Raw genomic sequence first — 19,609 nt, 5'->3', positions numbered from 1 at the left:
TCAAGCTGAATAAACAGCTGATTAACTAAGGCAGACCAACGTAGATTTGATAAGTTGATTGAACTTGTAGATGAGATAACTGGTGGAGATGCTATTGGTACTACAGTCAATGTGATATACACAGATTTCTGGAAGACTTTTGACAAGGAGCCATTTGATCAGTGAAGTTGAAATTCACGGCATAAAAAGGACATTTACAAAGTGGATATACCTAAATAACAGACATCAAAGGACCATGAATGATTGTTTTTCAGATGGGAGGAAGTGTTACTTTGTGATTAATGTTACACCATTGCTTTTTAAAAAAATCTAAAGTCTTGGGGATGCAAATTACACCCTCTAAATTTGTGTATGATGCAAAATTGAATAGTACAGTGAATGAAAAGTGGTTTGTGATAAAGATTAATAGAAAGAAATGTGATGCATTTTATTAGCAAAAATGAAGCAAGGCAATGCACAATAAGGATTTGCTGCTTTAGATGGTGGAGGAGCAGAAGAACCTGGGTATGTGGATACACAAGTGATTTCAACTCATTTATAAAGTGTAAAGCTGTCCATTACTTATTCCTCTTCGTTGTGGCTATAATTGCCAAGAAACTAATGGAAGGAGGTTACCTAACCTCTGGAGTCACAGGGAAGTCTAATATTAAAGCATAATTGGAATAAGAAAAGCAGAGAGCTCAGTGCCTGCAAACCTGTGGCATTTCACAGAATTGTCTGAGTCATAGAGCTCAGGACTGCCTGCACATCAAATACCAAGAAAACCCAATAGATGGTCCAACAACTAATGGATCAGATCAAAACTGTGCAGTCCTGCCAAGTCTTGTGAATGATGATGGGCAATTAACCAACTTATAGAGGAGGAGGTGTAAAGATCATCCTACCCTCAATGATGGCAGGATCAAGCACATAAATACTAAATGGAAGGGCAAAATATTGACAGCTACGTTCAGCCAGATATGCTGTGTAAAACACCTATCTTGGTTTCCTCTTGGAACCACAGAAGTTAGTTTTCAGCCATTTTAATAGGGAGCTTAGCAAAGTGTCACAGCTGACTGGATAATTTCAGTTTTAACTTCCCTCACATAGTGAGGGAATAGTGGTGAACCCCATTACAGAGACAGGTCACACAAAACTAGAACAAAAAAAAAACAACAAGGCTTTACTGGACTTCTTAAGAGGGTGCCAAAAAATTAACTAGAGATTCCTACAAACAAAGACTTGACTTACAAAAGATGATTCCAAGACTGAAAAAAAAACAGGGACAAGGAACTTATACAGGGATACAAACAAGGCACAGGTGATAACATTGAACATTGAATAATTAGCCTAATGGGGTTGGCCTTGTCATCTCTTCCTCCCTCTGGTGGCCATTTTGAGGTATGACACAAAAGTAATGGTATTAGACATTCTCATGGGACTTCTGCATCAGGACTTTATCAGCTTATATCCAGGTCATTCTCATTCACTGGTGTTTACTTGACAATGTGGAAAATTGCCCAGATATGTCGTGTTCTCTAAAGCAGGACAGATCCAATTTGGCTTATTACCATCCAGGCAGACTACGCGGTGGGAAGTGCAATTAGGCAACACTCATTCTCTAGTTACTTTCTCGCCAATGCCCATCTTGGTTTTGCTCACCACTCCCAATATTTGTGTGTAAGGCTAGTGTCCTGAATGATGGAAATTGTTGATTGGTGAATGCTAGTGATACTGTTTTCAGGAAACTCGTGGGGCAATTGTGATTGATAGCAAATACTGACCTTGATCATCTGTGTGAGGATATAAAATCTCTTCTGTGGAATGGGGCCACTTCAGACATTGATATAGAACTTATCCCACAGTTATGGACTATGTACCTAAAGAAGTTTTTCATCCTCACTCAGATAATCTGATCTTCTCTTCAATTCATCGACTAAGGATGCTGAAGCTGCCTCTAAAATCCGCGGTAGCCGCTTTCATCTGTGATCAGCTATATTTAACTGTAAGATCCACAAACATATGGAGCGACCCCACCAGCAGCTGCAGCCTTCGATTCTATCAAAGCCTGAACCGACTGTTATTCATTGCAGCCTGTGATCCCTTCACACCAGCAGCAGTACGTTTAGCACTGACTAGAGGGAGGGAGAGAGAGAGAGTGGGGGGGAGGGAGGGAGGCGGAAGGGGAGGGGAGGGGAGGTGGAGGTTTGTCAAATACAGAGCCCTCTGACAGCTGATCCGATGTTCCATTTTCTCCTACAATCCTGCAGTTAGTGGGACTAGCATAGAATCGGCTCATCGCCAGGTTGCTATGGAGAGGGGAGACTGTCTTTAGATCGCTGGTGGCATCATTCTGCTATGGAGAGGGGAGACTGTCTTTAGATCGCTGGTGGCATAATTCTGCTATGGAGAGGGGAGACTGTCTTTAGGTTGCTGGGAAATTTCTCTGCTGCTGCAGAGGGAAAGGCCTGCCGGTGTGCTCAATGTAACCCAGGTTTTCTGTGTTTTGGATATGGCTTTGGACTAGAGACTTTTCTCAGTAATTTTATATATTCTGTGTTTTCTGAGTGTTTGAAGGTTTTCTGCTTAATTAAACTGTTTTGATTTCAGCTTCACCAGGATTCCTTCTGGCACACAGTTCAGCATTCTTTCATTATTGGTTGAAAATATTGTCTAACTACTGCTTCAAGACCCTTATCTGTGCTGTCAACATTTTAGTGTCACCTCTTCTGTCATAATGCAGGCTCAATGATTTATTGGACTGCTTGTTTATGCATATATATTCACAAATGGCATAAATAAAATTTTAGATAAGATGAAGCAATCAAAAATACTCCCTATGTCCAATTCATCCCTCTGCCATCCTCCCTGCAACTTAAAACCAAGTTGTACAGACTGTTCTCTTTCTCACTTCTGATGTGGGGATCTTCTGCCTCTTCTCATAGATGTTGCCTGACCTGCTGAATGTTTTTAGTGGATTCTGATGAAGGGTCTCAGTCTGAAACATTGACTAGTTATTCCTATCCATAGATGCTGCCTGACCTGCTGAATGTTTTTAGTGGATTCTGATGAAGGGTCTCAGTCTGAAACATTGACTAGTTATTCCTATCCATAGATGCTGCCTGACCTGCTGAATGTTTTTAGTGGATTCTGATGAAGGGTCTCAGTCTGAAACATTGACTAGTTATTCCTATCCATAGATGCTGCCTGACCTGCTGAGCTCCTCCAGCACATTGTGTGTATTGCTCTAGATGTCCAGCATCTGCAGTACCTCTTGTGTCTATGTTGAGTATTTAATGTTTGTACTTCAGATTTCCAGCATCTTTAGCTTTTCATGAATTTCATAGCTATGATTTTGGATTCCTCTGTTCTGTTGTTGAATTTCTTTTCAATGGTATGACTTTGATCTCATTATAATCTCCCTCAGACACTTGTGAGAACAGGCTGTTACTCTGAACTGGCTTGCTTTCTTTATCAATTCCCTTGGACTTGCTCTGGGATGAAAATATTTAATCTATTTTGCATTTATTGCATTCCTTCCTAGAAAAGGGTATTTCATTTACTGTTTTTCATGCAGACTTCCGCAATATTTGCATATCTTAAACTGATGTAGTTCTCCCCTTCTCTGTTTCTGTTTGACTAAGTGAAGATAGTTATGTCATTTATTATCAAGCTCTTCAAATTAACTTTGGACGGCTCTGAGATTTGTAATGCTTCATGTGCTCTCAATATTTCACTCAACAATTACTGCCTCTGTCTTTCATCTTGAATTATGCACACAGTCCTGCTTTAGATTAATGAGTCCCCGAGATCTCCAAAGTTATAATTTTCAAATAGCAATTTCAATTCGGTTAATATGTGGGATATCTCCACACTCATCCAGCATCTACTAAAAAACTAGAAGATACCAATTATCTTCTGGTAACTCATTGGCAGAACTGATGGTTCCAAGCTCCTTGTTTCTGTGATCAACCAGAAAATACAGCATCTTCTTTTTTGTTTTCCCCTTTTTCTCAGGAATTGCCAACTTCATGTTGAGGAAAAAAAATCCTCCTTTGACGACTTCCACTCATTTGGCAGCTATTTACTCAAAATCCAAATGCTGAGGCGACTTCACCTGTTCTATCAGTACAAAAGTCAAGGTTATGCAATTTAATAAACATAGAACATAGACCAGCGCAGAACAGAAAAAGGCCACTCAGCCCATGATGTTGGGGTTAACTAATGAAAATATTTATTAAAAACTCTCGATACTAAACTTTCTGCCTACGCTACCATATCCCTGCATCCTCCACATAGTCAGCCTCTCAAACATCGCTTTCATATTTGCCTCCACTAATACCACGGCAACACATCCCAGGCACCCAACGCTCTCTGTGTAAAGCTGGCCCCTTAAGCCTATCCCCTCTCACCTTAAATGTTTGATGTTCTGTGTGTTTTCCGCTTGCTTTTTGCTGTTTGCCCAATTTATTCTTTTGTTTGATGTTTTCTTGAACAGTTTCTTAGTTTTGTGGCTGACTGCAGGAAAATCTCAGAGATGAATCCTGTATACATACCGGATAATAAATGCACTTTGAATCTCTAGTGTTAGACATTTCAACCTTGGGGAAAAGATACTGGCTGTCTACATTCCTCATAATCTTATACACTTCAATCATTTCTCCCCTTAGCCTTCACATCCGCAGAAAAAACAACCTAAGTTTGTCCAATCTCTCTTCATAAAACATGCCCTCTAATCAGGAAATATGCTGGTAAACATCCTCTACGTCTCTCTAAATCCTCAATATCCTGCTATAATGGAAGAACTATCAAGGAAGAATAGTGCAGTCTAACCAGAATTTTATAAAGCTGTAATGCGCTTCCATACCCTTGAACTCAATATCTTGCCTAATAAGTCTTTAATATCTTTTCACTTTGTGCAACCACTTTCAGGGAGCTGAGGAGTTGGGCTGCAAGATCCCTCTGTACATCAACACCATTAAAGGCTCTGCAATTAACTGTGCACTGTCCCTTTATATTTGATCTCACAAACTGCAACACCTCACAATTGTTCAGGCTGAAATCTACCATTTTTCTGCCCAAATGTGCAACTGATCTATATACGGTCTATATATTGTCTATACTTATTGATAAATGGTTCACTCTCCGCTCCTATCAGATTACTTCTTCTCCAACCCTTGACCTTTCCCACCCACCTGGCTTTACCTATCAGCTTCCAGCTAGCCTCCTTCCCCAACCCCTATATTTTTTTATTTTGGCATCCCTTCTGTCTCTGTCCTGAAGAAGAGTCTCAGCCCGAAACATCAACTGTTTATTCATGTCCAGAGATGCTGCCTGACCTGCTGAGTGCCTCCAGCATTTTGGGTGTGTTGCTTTGGATTTCCAGCATCTGCAGACTTTCTTTTTGTTTGCCGTATACTACTGTGGCCTTTGGAAATCTTCTACACTCTTCACAACATCGTCAATCTTAATATCATTTGCAAACTTACTAATCCTGTGTATTCTTGGACTGTCATAGCTTTATTTTAGAGCCTCTCACAAGTCTGCAATGTGGGTATCCTCCAACTTGCTAATATCCTCTCACAGTAATAATTATTGCAGTACCATAAAATGATTCAGCATTTCTTATACTGGAATAGGATTATCTGTTGATTGATTGATTGACTGACTGTCTGACGTACAATGTTGAACAGGCCTTTTCGGCCCTTTGTGCTACAACGTCCAGCAACCCCCTGATTTAATTCTGGCCTAATCACAGGACAATTTACAATGACCAATTAACCTATCAACAGGTACGTCTTTGGATTATGGAAGGAAACCGAGGCCTCTGGAGAAAATCCATGTGGTCACGGGGAGAATGTACGAACTCCTTACAGGCAGCTGCGGGAATATGAACCCGGGTCAGGTTGCCTGTACTGTAAAGCATTGTGCTAACCACTAAGCTAACATTCCACCCTTATGTGGGTGTCTGGATAACCCTTTTAGTAGCGCAGTTGGTAACATTGCCCATTCCAATGTTCGACACCAGGTAGCCTCAGTTGATCCACTGCAGAAACCCTCAGATAATGTCTTTCTTGCCTCTAAACATGTGAAGTACAATATATGGAGGCTATGATATTCATAAGGAATAAAAGTAATATATATCCAAAAGTTCTGCTGTATGCATCCCAACTTGCACACTATCGCTTTGCTTGCCGAGCTACATGGGCTTCTCCATTTTAAAATGGTCATTAAGATACTAATCCCCTTCATGGACCTGCCATTATCTATTATTTTATCTCCTCGAGCCATTTACCCTCCTGAGTTGTCTAATCTTCTTCACTTCTGATTACCTGAATACGCCTGCTTTACAGCACTGTGTAAATGTCTCAGATACATAAATACAGAGTGCCGAGGACTTTTCCATCAGTACTGTATGTTATGTCTTTCCAGTTACCAAATAACATTTAATATAACTGAGCTGATACAAAGCTTAGTACTCTTATTTCTGTTTTCCAGTCACCATCCTATCTTTCCTCTCTCTCCCCTCTCCTATCTCCTCCCTCCTCCTTTGTCTTCTCTCTCTTCTCTCTTCACTCTCCCCTCTCTCCACCCTCTCTCTCCTCTCTCTTCACTCTCTTCTCTCTCCACTCTCTTCTCTCTCTCTCCTTCCTCTCCTCTCTCTCTCACCCTTCTTTCTCCCCTCTCTTTACCCCTCTCCCTTTTCTCCCCTCTCTTTCTCACCTTTCTCTCCCCTCTCTTTATGCCCCTCCCCTTTCTCTCCCCTCTCTTTATGCCCCTCCCCTTTCTCTCCTCTTCCTTCTCACCCCTCTCTCTCCCCTCTTTCTCCCTCTCTCTCTTGCCTCTCTCTCGCCCCTCTCTCCCCTCTCTCTCACTCCCCTCTCTCCCCTCTCCCCTCTCTCTCTTCGCTCTCTATTTCCTCTCTCTTCTCTTTTCTCTCTCTTCCTACGCTCTCTTAAAAAACTGATCTCTTCAACCAAGAATTTTATCACTTATCCTATTTTGTTTTAACTTTGCTGGTTCAATGGCAAGTTTTGTTTTTGCTTCATATAAGGCCTCTGGGACATTTTATTACCTTAATTGTGCTGTATAGTGCAAATTGTTGTTGCTGCAGTTTGTCATAATCATAAATAACGCAAATATTCACTTCCTAGCCTCTCCTTCTCATCCAGGGCTGTGGTGATGTGTTCCAATCTGCTTACTAATCACCTGGTCTTTACCTGCTTCCATTGGCTCCTTCTTCTCTTGCCTGTAAATCCTGCAACCACCATCCCAACCCAGCTTTCCTGGATTCTTTGAGTTCAGTATTTCCTATCAAATGCTCTATTCTTGTGACTGCATGGTTTTTTGCGACTCCCGTTTCCGATCTCATCCACTCCTGCCATTTTTATCCTGCAGACCTGTGTTAGCATAGATAACCCCAGTGGAGTATTTTGCAAGATAGATGCCATACATTCCTTGTTTCATGCCCTTTCCCACATCATTTTGTTTCAATATAATTGTCTCTGTAAATGTAAACATTGCATTTCATGGCCTTGAACACCATCTCCCTGGAGTTAACCAGTCCAACATCAACTGGTCTTTACCAGCCCTGTCTAAGTCTCGATTCTGCAGACTTTGAGTTCATATATAATTCAATATAGGACAAATAACCTTTGTCATCTTTTTTTAAAATTATGTTGCAACGTGAGGCTATTACTGGCAAGAACATCTTTTGCCTTATACTGATGTCTCACAGGGCCAGGTGAGAGATAGCTTCATTGCTTTGGGTCTGCAGGCACTTATTTATGGATAAGGTGAGTTTATTGACAGTTTGACCAAAGCATTTATTGATTTTTATTTTAGATCTCTGTATTTAACTGTACTTTTCACAGATGCCACGATAGGATTTGAAATTATTCCTCCAGGTCAATAACAGCTCAGTAACTTAACCTCTTTGTTACTTTGTCTCTAAGTACCACATTTCTTACAATTATACCTTGCTGGATTATTCCATTGTGGATTTAAATTTTTGCCTCATGTGCTTTTCAATCCATTTCATATCCATCCTTCTGCTTTTAACATCCAATTCCCTGACTCTCACTCCTACTCCCTTTTGCCACAAGAACTTTCCTGTTTCCTGCTTTCCCTTACTTCAAAAGAAGAAGAGGCAAGGAGGGAGCTATTAAAAATATACATGTGGGAACAGTTTAAATACCGATTTGTGGCGACCCACTTTCTGACACCCATGAACCGGCTCATGAAACAGCGCGCGCAGGCAGAGGGCCGGCGGCAAAAAGGGCGGGAACGGGAAGGCTTTAAAGCGGGCCGCGAAGTTTGAATAAACCTCTTTCATCGCAACTCCAACTCACCGACTCCGTGTGGTTATTGTAGCGCTGTGTGTAGCACATCGCTACAATTGGTGACCCGGACGGCCCAAACGATATTTGGACCAGAGATGACCGACGCTGCATCTGTTCACGCAGTTTCGTTAAAACTGCCAAGCTTCTGGACGCTGCGACCCCATTTATGGTTCGAACAAGCAGAAGCACAATTCCACATTCGGCAGATAACCTCGGAGTCCACTCGCTACTACTACCTGCTGAGCTCCCTCGACCAGGAGACTGCTGCACAAGTTGAGGAGTTTATACAGTCGCCCCCGGAGGACGGCAAATACACAGCATTCAAAGCCCTGCTCATAAGGACTGTTGGACTCTCACGGCGTGAACGAGCACGCCGCTTACTGCACCTGGATGGCTTGGGAGACAGGACGCCGTCAGCATTAATGAACGAGATGCTGGCCCTGGCTGAAGGACACAAACCCTGCCTCATGTTTGAGCAGGTGTTCCTAGAGCAACTGCCCGAGGACACATGCCTGCTGCTGTCCGACGCAGATTTCAGCAACCCCCGGGAGGTGGCGGCCCGAGCAGATGTGCTGTGGAATGCCAGGAAAGAGAGAGGGGCATCCGTCGCACAGATCACCAAGCCGCGTGCCCAACGACAGACCAGACCAGGCCCGGCAGCAGAGCCTACAAAACCCGGCGACGGGAGTGAGGAGCCAACGAACAATGGTGTTTCTACCACCAGCGGTGGGGCACGGAGGCCCGCCGCTGCAGACCACCCTGCAAATTCCCGGGAAAGGCCAAGGCCCAGCCGCTGCCGATCGCTACGGCGGCTGGCCATCAGGACAGCCTCCTGTACGTCTGGGACAAGCAGTCGGGACGCCGCTTTTTGGTCGACACTGGAGCGGAGATCAGCGTTTTACCTCCAACGAGTTACGACACCCGCAACAGAGAACCGGGACCCACCCTGAGGGCCGCTAATGGCAGCACAATACGAACCTACGGCACCCGCACGGTGCGGCTACAGTTCAGCTCCAGCCGGTTCACGTGGGACTTCACACTGGCCGCCGTGGCCCAACCACTCCTGGGGGCGGATTTTCTACGAGCCCACAGCCTGCTGGTCAACCTGCAAGGGAAGCGATTAGTCCACGCCAAGACTTTTCAAACGTTCTCCCTGGGTGAAGCACAGTTGCCAGCCCCACACCTGGACTCCATCACGTTGTCCGACGACGAATTCACCAGGGTCCTGGCGGATTTCCCATCAGTACTGACACCGCAGTTCACGGCAGCCATGCCCAGACACGGAGTACAGCACCACATCCCGACCCAGGGACCACCCCTTCACACCCGTGCTCGACGGCTTCCCCCGGACAAGCTCCGACTGGCGAAGGAGGAGTTCAAGAAGATGGAGGAATTGGGGATCATACGACGGTCCGACAGCCCATGGGCCTCCCCCCTTCACATGGTGCCCAAGGCAACGGGGGGCTGGAGACCATGCGGTGACTACCGCAGACTGAACGAGGCTACAACGCCAGACCGCTACCCTGTGCCGCACATTCAAGACTTCGCAGCAAACCTACACGGCGCAAGGATCTTTTCCAAGGTAGACCTCGTCCGGGGATACCATCAAATCCCTGTACATCCGGACGACATCCCCAAAACAGCACTCATCACCCCGTTCGGCCTTTTCGAATTCCTCCGAATGCCGTTTGGTCTAAAGAATGCCGCACAGACTTTCCAGCGGCTAATGGACGCGGTGGGACGCGACCTGGACTTTGCATTCATCTATTTGGACGACATCCTCATAGCCAGCAGTAGTCGGCAGGAGCATCTGTCCCACCTCCGCCAGCTCTACTCCCGCCTGAGTGAATTCGGCCTTACAATCAATCCAGCCAAATGCCAGTTCGGACTCGACACCATCGACTTCCTGGGCCACAGGATTACTAAAGACGGGGCAACCCCGCTGCCCGCCAAGGTAGACGCGGTCCGCTACTTCCCCCGACCCAACACAATCAAAGGCTTGCAGGAATTCGTGGGTATGGTGAATTTCTACCACCGTTTCCTCCCCTCAGCAGCCCGAACCATGCGCCCCTTGTTCACTCTAATGTCGGGTAAGGGCAAGGACATTACCTGGAACGAAGAGGCCGCAACCGCTTTCGTTAAAACCAAAGAAGCCTTGGCAAACGCCGCGATGCTAGTGCACCCCAGAACGGACGTTCCTACTGCCCTCACGGTGGACGCATCCAACACAGCAGTCGGTGGAGTGCTGGAACAACTCATCGAGGGTCGCTGGCAACCCCTGGCGTTCTTCAGCAAACACCTACGACCACCCGAACTCAAATACAGTGCTTTCGACCGGGAGCTATTGGCACTATACCTGGCAATCCGGCATTTCAGGTACTTCTTAGAAGGTAGGCCCTTCACCGCGTTCACAGACCACAAACCGCTTACCTTTGCGTTCACTAAGGTGTCCGACCCCTGGTCGTCCCACCAGCAGCGACATCTGTCCTTCATCTCCGAGTACACGACGGACATCCGGCATGTCTCTGGAAAGAACAATGTCGTGGCAGACGCACTTTCCAGACCTACCATACAGGCCCTATCCCAGGGGGTGGACTATGCAGCGCTGGCAGAGGCACAGCAGGCAGACGCTGAGATCCCCAGTTACAGGACTGCAGTCTCCGGTCTGCAGCTCCAAGACCTCCCCGTAGGCCCAGGTGAGAGGACCCTACTATGTGACGTAGCTACCGGCCAACCCCGCCCCGTCGTCCCAGCAGCCTGGCGCCGGCGGGTGTTCGAATCCATTCACAACTTAGCGCACTCCTCCATCAGGACAACTGTCCGGCTGGTCTCCAACAGGTTCGTGTGGCATGGACTTCGTAAACAGGTCAGTGAATGGGCCAAAACGTGTATGCAGTGCCAAACGGCCAAGGTGCAGCGGCACACCAAGGCTCCACCGCAGCGGTTCGAACCCACCCGCCGGAGGTTCGACCACATCCATGTGGATATCATGGGGCCCCTGCCAGTGTCACGAGGAGCGCGGTACCTCCTAACTATGATAGACCGGTTCACCAGATGGCCAGAGGCAGTCCCGCTCAGCGACACCACCTCCGAATCCTGCGCCCGAGCACTGATCGCAACCTGGGTAGCACGCTTTGGGGTACCGGCCCACATTACCTCCGACAGGGGCGCCCAGTTCACCTCCAGCCTGTGGTCGGCTATGGCCAGACTTTTAGGAACACAGCTACACCACACAACTGCCTACCACCCACAGTCGAACGGACTAGTGGAGCGCTTCCACCGTCACCTGAAATCGGCTCTCATGGCCCGCCTGGAGGGGCCTAACTGGGTGGACGAACTTCCCTGGGTCCTGCTCGGAATCCGTACGGCGCCCAAAGAGGATCTACACACCTCGTCGGCCGAGTTGGTGTACGGCGCGCCCCTGGTCGTCCCAGGAGAGTTCATACAGCCCCAAGGGGGCAAGAGGAAGAACCCGCAGCAGTCCTGGACAGACTACGGGAGAGGCTCGGTAACCTGGCCCCCATACCCACTTCACAGCACGGACAGAGCCTGACCTGCGTACCCAAAGACCTGCAGAACTGTAAGTTTCTTTTTGTACGACGGGGCGGACACCGGGCACCGCTACAGCAGCCCTACGAGGGGCCGTTTAAGGTGATCAGCAACAACGGGTCCACGTTCGTGCTGGACATTGGGGGGAGAGAGGAAGTATTCACGGTGGACCGACTCAAACCGGCCCATGTGGACTTGGCGCAACCGGTCCAGGCTCAGGCACCGCGGCGCAGGGGCAGACCTCCCAAACAGAAGCCGATCCAGACTGTGGACACTGGGGGAGGTATCGCCGGTTCTGGGGGGGGGGGGTTATGTGGCGACCCACTTTCTGACACCCACGAACCGGCTCACGAAACAGCGCGCGCAGGCAGAGGGCCGGCAGCAAAAAGGGCGGGAACGGGAAGGCTTTAAAGCGGGCCGCGAAGTTTGAATAAACCTCTTTCGTCGCAACTCCAACTCACCGACTCCGTGTGGTTATTCTAGCGCTGTGTGTAGCACATCGCTACAGATTGTTCATTATTCCAGGGATAGTGGCTGACATGTCGAGTGTTTCCAGTAATTTCTGTTTTTATTTCAGATTTGTCGAGGTGAACACCCAAGTATCTGTACGCCGCCACCACCACAACCTCTTCTCCCAGAATGTATCCACGCTGGTCTGCAAGCTTCTTCGAACTGCTACATTTGTTTTTATTTCAGATTTGTAGCAGATGTAGATTTTTCGGGTTTTCATTTGCTATTGAATTCCTGCAACTTCTCTTCCAACAGTAGCATCCTTGAACAAGTTCTGCTCTTCCATTCAGCTCTTTTGAATTGGTCAACATAAAACCAACTTTTCTTCCTGAGTTCTGACTATGGATCTTCAGCTTGTTGATCTTTGCAGAGATGTGGCCTGCCCTGCTACAGCTTCTGGCACTTTCTGTTTTATTATTAACCAGCAGCAATCATTCATTTGCATATAAAGTTTCAGTTGCAATTATGAAACTGTATCAGCTTTGTTATTAAAAGTATACGCAGAGAGCTCAGTTATAATTATTATATGCAGTGAGTTCAGAGATAATTATTATGCAAAGTGAGCTTAATTATTAAAATTATGCTCAGAAAGCTTGTTTTATCATTGCACACAGTGCAATCAGTCCAAACATTATATGCAGAGCTGGGTTATTGAAATTATACACAGCGAATTGTTGTAATAATTGACATTGTTTATTGTTAATAAAGTATAGTCTTCTCAGATATAATTATGTACAATCAATTCATTTCAAATTTTACACAGAGTTCAATTATAATGACTGAGATCTGTTGTTAAAATTAAGTACAATGACTTATAATCATAGATAATAATTTTAGTTATAATTATTGCACAGAGTGTATAAGATGATGAGAGGTATTGATCGTGTGGATAGTCAGAGGCTTTTTCCCAGGGCTGAAATGGCAAGCACGAGAGGGCATAGTTTTAAGGTGCTTAGAAGCAGGTACAGAGGAGATGTAGGGGTAAGTTTTTTATGGAGAGAGTGGTGAGTGCGTGGAATGGGCTGCCAGCGGTGGTGGTGGAGGCGGATAAGACAGGGTCTTTTAAGAGACTCCTGGATAGGTATATGGAGCTTAGAAAAATAGAGGGCTCTAGGTAACCCCAGGTAATTTCTAAGGTAAGGACATGTTCGGCACAGCTTTTATGTACAGGCTGAAGGGCCTGTATTATGCTGTAGGTTTTCTATGTTTCGATGTTTCTAGTGTTACAAAACTGGCAACAATGATTATCAATCGAGTCAGGTTATATAAAAACAACTAAACATTTATTAAACACAAATAAACAATAAAAGAAACAAACGAAAACCTTAACAGGAAATTAACCGCTATGTGGCCATTCAACAAATCGCCACTCGGTACTGGTTCTTAAAGCAATAAATGCAAAAACAGTTCTAAAAGCGGTAAAGTCAAATACAGTTCTTAAAATGGTAAATAGATTTATACATACAATTGGGAAAGACTTCTGTGGAGAAGGATTTCTTCATAGACGCGACTTTCCTGCTGGTTCTGTCCAAAAGGATTCACGACAAAGGAAATAAACGGCTTAAAACAACTGACCTTTCTTCTGGTGAGCAAATCCTGCGTGAACTTCCTTGCTCTTTCGGCAGGAGTTATCTTCGATGCAGGTTGCTACATCTTCAACAAAGACTCAATAAGGTCGATCCTTTGTTAAACTGACGAACATTCCCTACTTCTCTTAATCCTTCATATCCTGTACTTCAATAAAGTCTTCACTCTCCAATCCTACTGAAAAGGTACATCAACAAATCTGGCAGAAATGGGTAAACTGCCAATCCAGCACTATTGTACCTTACAATAGAATGTAACAATCCGTTTTAAAAATGAAACTGCATCATAAAACATATACGCAACGGAACGGAGGCACTGACTAACGTTCCAGCTGAAAAACTAACTGTGTCACCAGGAGTCTTCCCTTTTATACCCACGGTGAACATGTCATCACGTGACCTCACATCGGCAGGAAAATTACATCAGGTGACCTCCAAAAGACCATTACATCATTCTCACAAGAAAGTCACAAGATCTCCTTGAGGTATGTAACACCTCCCTCCAAAACAAAAATTGGTCTCTTAAGGAACAAAATTTTAACAATTAACAATTTACACAAAAAAATACAAAGGTATAAAATTTACAACATACACAATATACACAGTATTATCTTTCAGTACTTTACAAACTAATATACAGTAGGAGTGTTACAAATGTTAAAATACCACTCCATAAAAAATTTTTCATTGCACATTTAACATTTAGATAGACAATCAGCGATCACATTATCTTTACCTTTAATATGAGAGATCAAAATATTGTACTCATGTAACATTAAACTCCAATTTAATAATCTTCTATTTTTGTTTTTCATCTTACTCAAAAACACTAACGGATTATGTTTGGTATAAACTGTGAGTGGTTTATGAGTAGTACTAACATACACTTCAAAATGTTGTAAAGCCAAAACAAGGGATAATAACTCCTTTTCTATTGTTGAATAATTTCTTCAAGGGCATTAAATTTCTTAGAAAAATAAGCTACCCGACGAGCAACTTCATCACCATCATCTCTTTGAAGTAACACTGCTCCTGCAGCTTCATCACTAGCATCTATAGCTAACAAAAATGGTTTTTCAAAGTCAGGAGATTTGAGTACAGGTTGACTACATATTATAGTTTACAATTTATCAAATGCTTCCTGACAAGACTCTGTCCAAACAAACTTTTCATTTTTCTTCAAGAGATTAGTTAATGGAAGAGCAATACTTGCAAAATTCTTACAAAATTTTCTGTAATATCCTACCATACCGAAGAATCTTCTGAGAGTTTTCTTACCAGTTGGAATGGGTATTTCCAAAATTGCCCGAACTTTTGCTTGAACAGGAGCTAATTTTCTTTGACCCACAACAGACCAAGGTAAGTCACTTCAGCATGGCCAAATTCACTTTTAGCTATGTAATAGCTAAGTTAGATTTTGGAAGTCTCTCAAATAGTTTTTCCACCGCACCGATTTAAAAGGAACAGAGCCTCATATAGCGGGCAGCGTAGTTTGTGGGCTGCGGAGTGAGCCGGGAGCGAGTGAAAGCTTAAGGGCTTCAGCTCACTGGGCTTAGGCAGAAGCGGGTGAGGCGAGGAAGGTTTGGTATTGTTTTTTTTTGTTGTTATTTGAGGAGAGGGGCAGTATGAGTGTGAGGGCAGTTTGTTGTTCTCAGTGCCAGATGCGGGAGGCCCTGGAGTCTCCCGGCCTCCCGGACGTCCACATCTGCGCCAGGTGTGCCGAGATGCAGCTCCTGAGGGACCGCGTTAGGGAACTGGAGCTGCAGCTCGATGACTTTCGTCTGGTCAGGGAGAGTGAGGAGTTGATAGAGAGGAGTTACAGGCAGGTGGTCACACCAGGGCCAAAGGAGGCAGACCAGTGGGTCACGGTTAGGAGGGGGAAGGGGAAGAGTCAGGTAATAGAGAGTACCCCGGTGGTACTCCTGTTTGAGTACCGTTGTGGGAGACAGCTTACCCGGGGGAAGCGACAGTGGCCGTGCCTCCAGCACAGAGTCCGGCCCTGTAGCTCAGAAGGGTAGGGAAAAGAAGAGGAGGACAGTTGTAATAGGGGACTCAATAGTAAGGGGGTCAGATAGGCAATTCTGTGGATGCAGTCCAGAGACCCGGATGGTAGTTTGCCTCCCTGGTGCCAGGGTCCAGGATATTTCTGATTGTGTTCAAGATATCCTGAAGTGGGAGCGTGAGGAGCCAGAGGTCGTGGTACATATAGGTACCAATGACATAGGTAGGAAAAGGGAAGAGGTCCTGAAAGGAGAATATAGGGAGCTAGGAAGGGAGTTGGGAAAAAAGACCACAAAGGTAGTAATCTCGGGATTACTGCCTGTGCCACGCGACAGTGAGAGTAGGAATGCAATGAATAGGAGGATAAATGCGTGGCTGAGGGATTGGAGCAGGGGGCAGGGATTCAAGTTTTTGGATCATTGGGACCTCTTTTGGCGAACGCGTTTCCTGTACAAAAAGGACGGGTTACACTTGAATCCTAGGGGGACCAATATCCTGGCAGGGAGATTAGCGAGGGCTACTGAGGTGACTTTAAACTAGAATGGTTGGGGGGTGGGAATCAAATTAAAGAGGCTAGGCGAGAGGAGGTTAGTTCACAACAGGGGGATGGGAACCAGTGCAGAGAGACAGAGGGGTGTAAAATGAGGGTAGAAGCAAAAAGTAGTAAGGTGAAAAGTAAAAGTGGCAGGCCGACAAATCCAGGGCAAGCATCAAAAAGAGCCACTTTTCAACATAATTGTATAAGGGCTAAGAGAGTTGTAAAAGAGCGCCTGAAGGCTTTGTGTGTCAATGCAAGAAGCATTCGTAATAAGGTGGATGAATTAAAAGTGCAGATTGTTATTAATGAATATGATATAGTTGGGATCACAGAGACATGGATCCAGGGTGACCAAGGATGGGAGCTCAACATTCAGGGATATTCAATATTCAGGAGGGATAGACATGAAAGAAAAGGAGGTGGGGTGGCATTGCTGGTTAGAGAGGAGATTAACACAATAGAAAGGAAGGACATAAGCTGGGAGGATGTGGAATCGATATGGGTAGAACTGCATAACACTAAGAGGCAGAAAACACTGGTGGGAGTTGTGTACAGGCCACCTAACAGTAGTAGTGAGGTTGGGGATGGTATTAAACAGGAAATTAGAAATGTGTGCAATAAAGGAACAGCAGTTATAATGGGTGACTTTAATCTACATGTAGATTGGGTGAACCAAATTGGTAAGGGTGCTGAGGAAGAGGATTTCTTGGAATGTATGCGGGATGGTTTTTTGAACCAACATGTCGAGGAACCAACTAGAGAGCAGGCTATTCTAGACTGGGTATTGAGCAATGAGGAAGGGTTAATTAGCAATCTTGTTGTGAGAGGCCCCTTGGGTAAGAGTGACCATGATATGGTGGAATTCTTAATTAAGATGGAGAGTGACACAGTTAATTCAGAAACAAAGGTTCTGAACTTAAAGAAGGGTAACTTTGAAGGTATGAGACGTGAATTAGCTAAGATAGACTGGCAAATAACACTTAAAGGGTTGACGGTGGATATGCAATGGCAAGCATTTAAAGATCGCATGGATGAACTACAACAATTGTTCATCCCAGTTTGGCAAAAGAATAAATCAAGGAAGGTAGTGCACCCGTGGCTGAAAAGGGAAATTAGGGATAGTATCAATTCCAAAGAAGAAGCATACAAATTAGCCAGAAAAGGTGGCTCACCTGAGGACTGGGAGAAATTCAGAGTTCAGCAGAGGAGGACAAAGGGCTTAATTAGGAAGGGGAAAAAAGATTATGAGAGAAAACTGGTAGGGAACATAAAAACTGACTGTAAAAGCTTTTATAGATATGTGAAAAGAAAAAGATTGGTTAAGGCAAATGTAGGTCCCCTGCAGACAGAAACAGGTGAATTGATTATGGGGAGCAAGGACATGGCAGACCAATTGAATAATTACTTTGGTTCTGTCTTCACTAAGGAGGACATATATAATTTTCCGGAAATAGTAGGGGGCAGAGGGTCCAGTGAGATGGAGGAACTGAGGGAAATACATGTTAGTAGGGAAGTGGTGTTAGATAAATTGAAGGGATTAAAGGCAGATAAATCCCCAGGGCCAGATGGTTTGCATCTCAGAGTGCTTAAGGAAGTAGCCCAAGAAATAGTGGATGCATTAGTGATAATTTTTCAAAACTCTTTAGATTCTGGACTAGTTGGAGGGCGGCTAATGTAAGCCCACATTTTAAAAAAGGAGGGAGAGAGAAACCAGGGGATTATAGTCTGGTTAGTCTAACATTGGTGGTGGGGAAACTGCTAGAGTCAGTTATCAAAGATGTGATAACAGCGCATTTGGAAAGCGGTGAAATCATCGGACAAAGTCAGCATGGATTTGTGAAAGGAAAATCATGTCTGACGAATCTCATAGAATTTTTTGAGGATGTAACTAGTAGAGTGGATAGGGGAGAACCAGTGGATGTGGTATATTTGGATTTTCAAAAGGCTTTTGACAAGGTCCCACACAGGAGATTAGTGTGCAAACTTAAAGCACACGGTATTGGAGGTAAGGTATTGATGTGGATAGAGAATTAGTTGGCAGACAGGAAACAAAGAGTGGGAATAAACGGGACCTTTTCAGAATGGCAGGCAGTGACTAGTAGGGTACCGCAAGGCTCAGTGCTGGGATCCCTGTTGTTTACAATATATATTAATGACTTGGATGAGGGAATTAAATGCAGCATCTCCAAGTTTGCGGATGACATGAAGCTGGGTGGCAATGTTAGCTGTGAGGAGGATGCTAAGAGGATGCAGGGTGACTTGGATAGGTTAGGTGAGTGGGCAAATTCATGGCAGATGCAATTTAATGTGGATAAATGTGAAGTTATCCACTTTGGTGGCAAAAATAGGAAAACAGATTATTATCTGAATGGTGGCCGATTAGGAAAAGGGGAGGTGCAACGAGACCTGGGTGTCATTATACACCAGTCATTGAAAGTGGGCATACAGGTACAGCAGGCGGTGAAAAAGGCAAATGGTATGCTGGCATTTATAGCAAGAGGATTCGAGGACAGGAGCAGGGAGATACTATTGCAGTTGTACAAGGCCTTGGTGAGACAACACCTGGAGAATTGTGTGCAGTTTTGGTCCCCTAATCTGAGGAAAGACATCCTTACCATAGAGGGAGTACAAAGAAAGTTCACCAGATTGATTCCTGGGATGGCAGGACTTTCATATGAAGAAAGACTGGATGAACTGGGCTTGTACTCGTTGGAATTTAGAAGATTGAGGGGGTATCTGATTGAAACGTATAAGATCCTAAAGGGATTGGACAGACTAGATGCAGGAAGATTGTTCCCGATGTTGGAGAAGTCCAGAACGAGGGGTCACAGTATGAGGATAGAGGGGAAGCCTTTTAGGACCAAGATTAGGAAAAACTTCTTCACACAGAGAGTGGTGAATCTGTGGAATTCTCTGCCACAGGAAACAGTTGAGGCCAGTTCATTGGCTATATTTAAGAGGGAGTTAGATATGGCCCTTGTGGCTAAAGGGATCAAGGGGTATGGAGGGAAGGCTGGTACAGGGTTCTGAGTTGGATGATCAGCCATGATCATACTGAATGGCGGTGCAGGCTCGAAGGGCCGAATAGCCTACTCCTGCACCTA

General features: G+C 45.0%; 1 long non-coding RNA gene across 2 annotated transcripts in view; it reads left to right on the top strand.

The window, feature by feature from the left end:
- The window catches only part of LOC134344901 (uncharacterized), a 133,450-nt gene that overhangs the window by 90,636 nt on the left and 23,205 nt on the right, over nucleotides 1-19,609 (top strand). Inside the window, exon 3 of one of the 2 annotated variants that reach the window (XR_010017557.1) lies at nucleotides 12,448-12,628. The exons of the other annotated variant lie outside the window; for it this stretch is intronic. This is a non-coding gene — a long non-coding RNA (uncharacterized LOC134344901). Of the gene's footprint in view, nucleotides 1-12,447; nucleotides 12,629-19,609 lie in introns of those variants that run through there. 2 annotated transcript variants of the gene reach the window in all.

The sequence above is a fragment of the Mobula hypostoma genome, chromosome 4 (assembly GCF_963921235.1).
Source record: "Mobula hypostoma chromosome 4, sMobHyp1.1, whole genome shotgun sequence".
Taxonomy (NCBI): domain Eukaryota; kingdom Metazoa; phylum Chordata; class Chondrichthyes; order Myliobatiformes; family Myliobatidae; genus Mobula; species Mobula hypostoma.
Note: the sequence above shows the minus strand (reverse complement) of the source record. Positions and strands in the feature narration are given on the sequence as shown.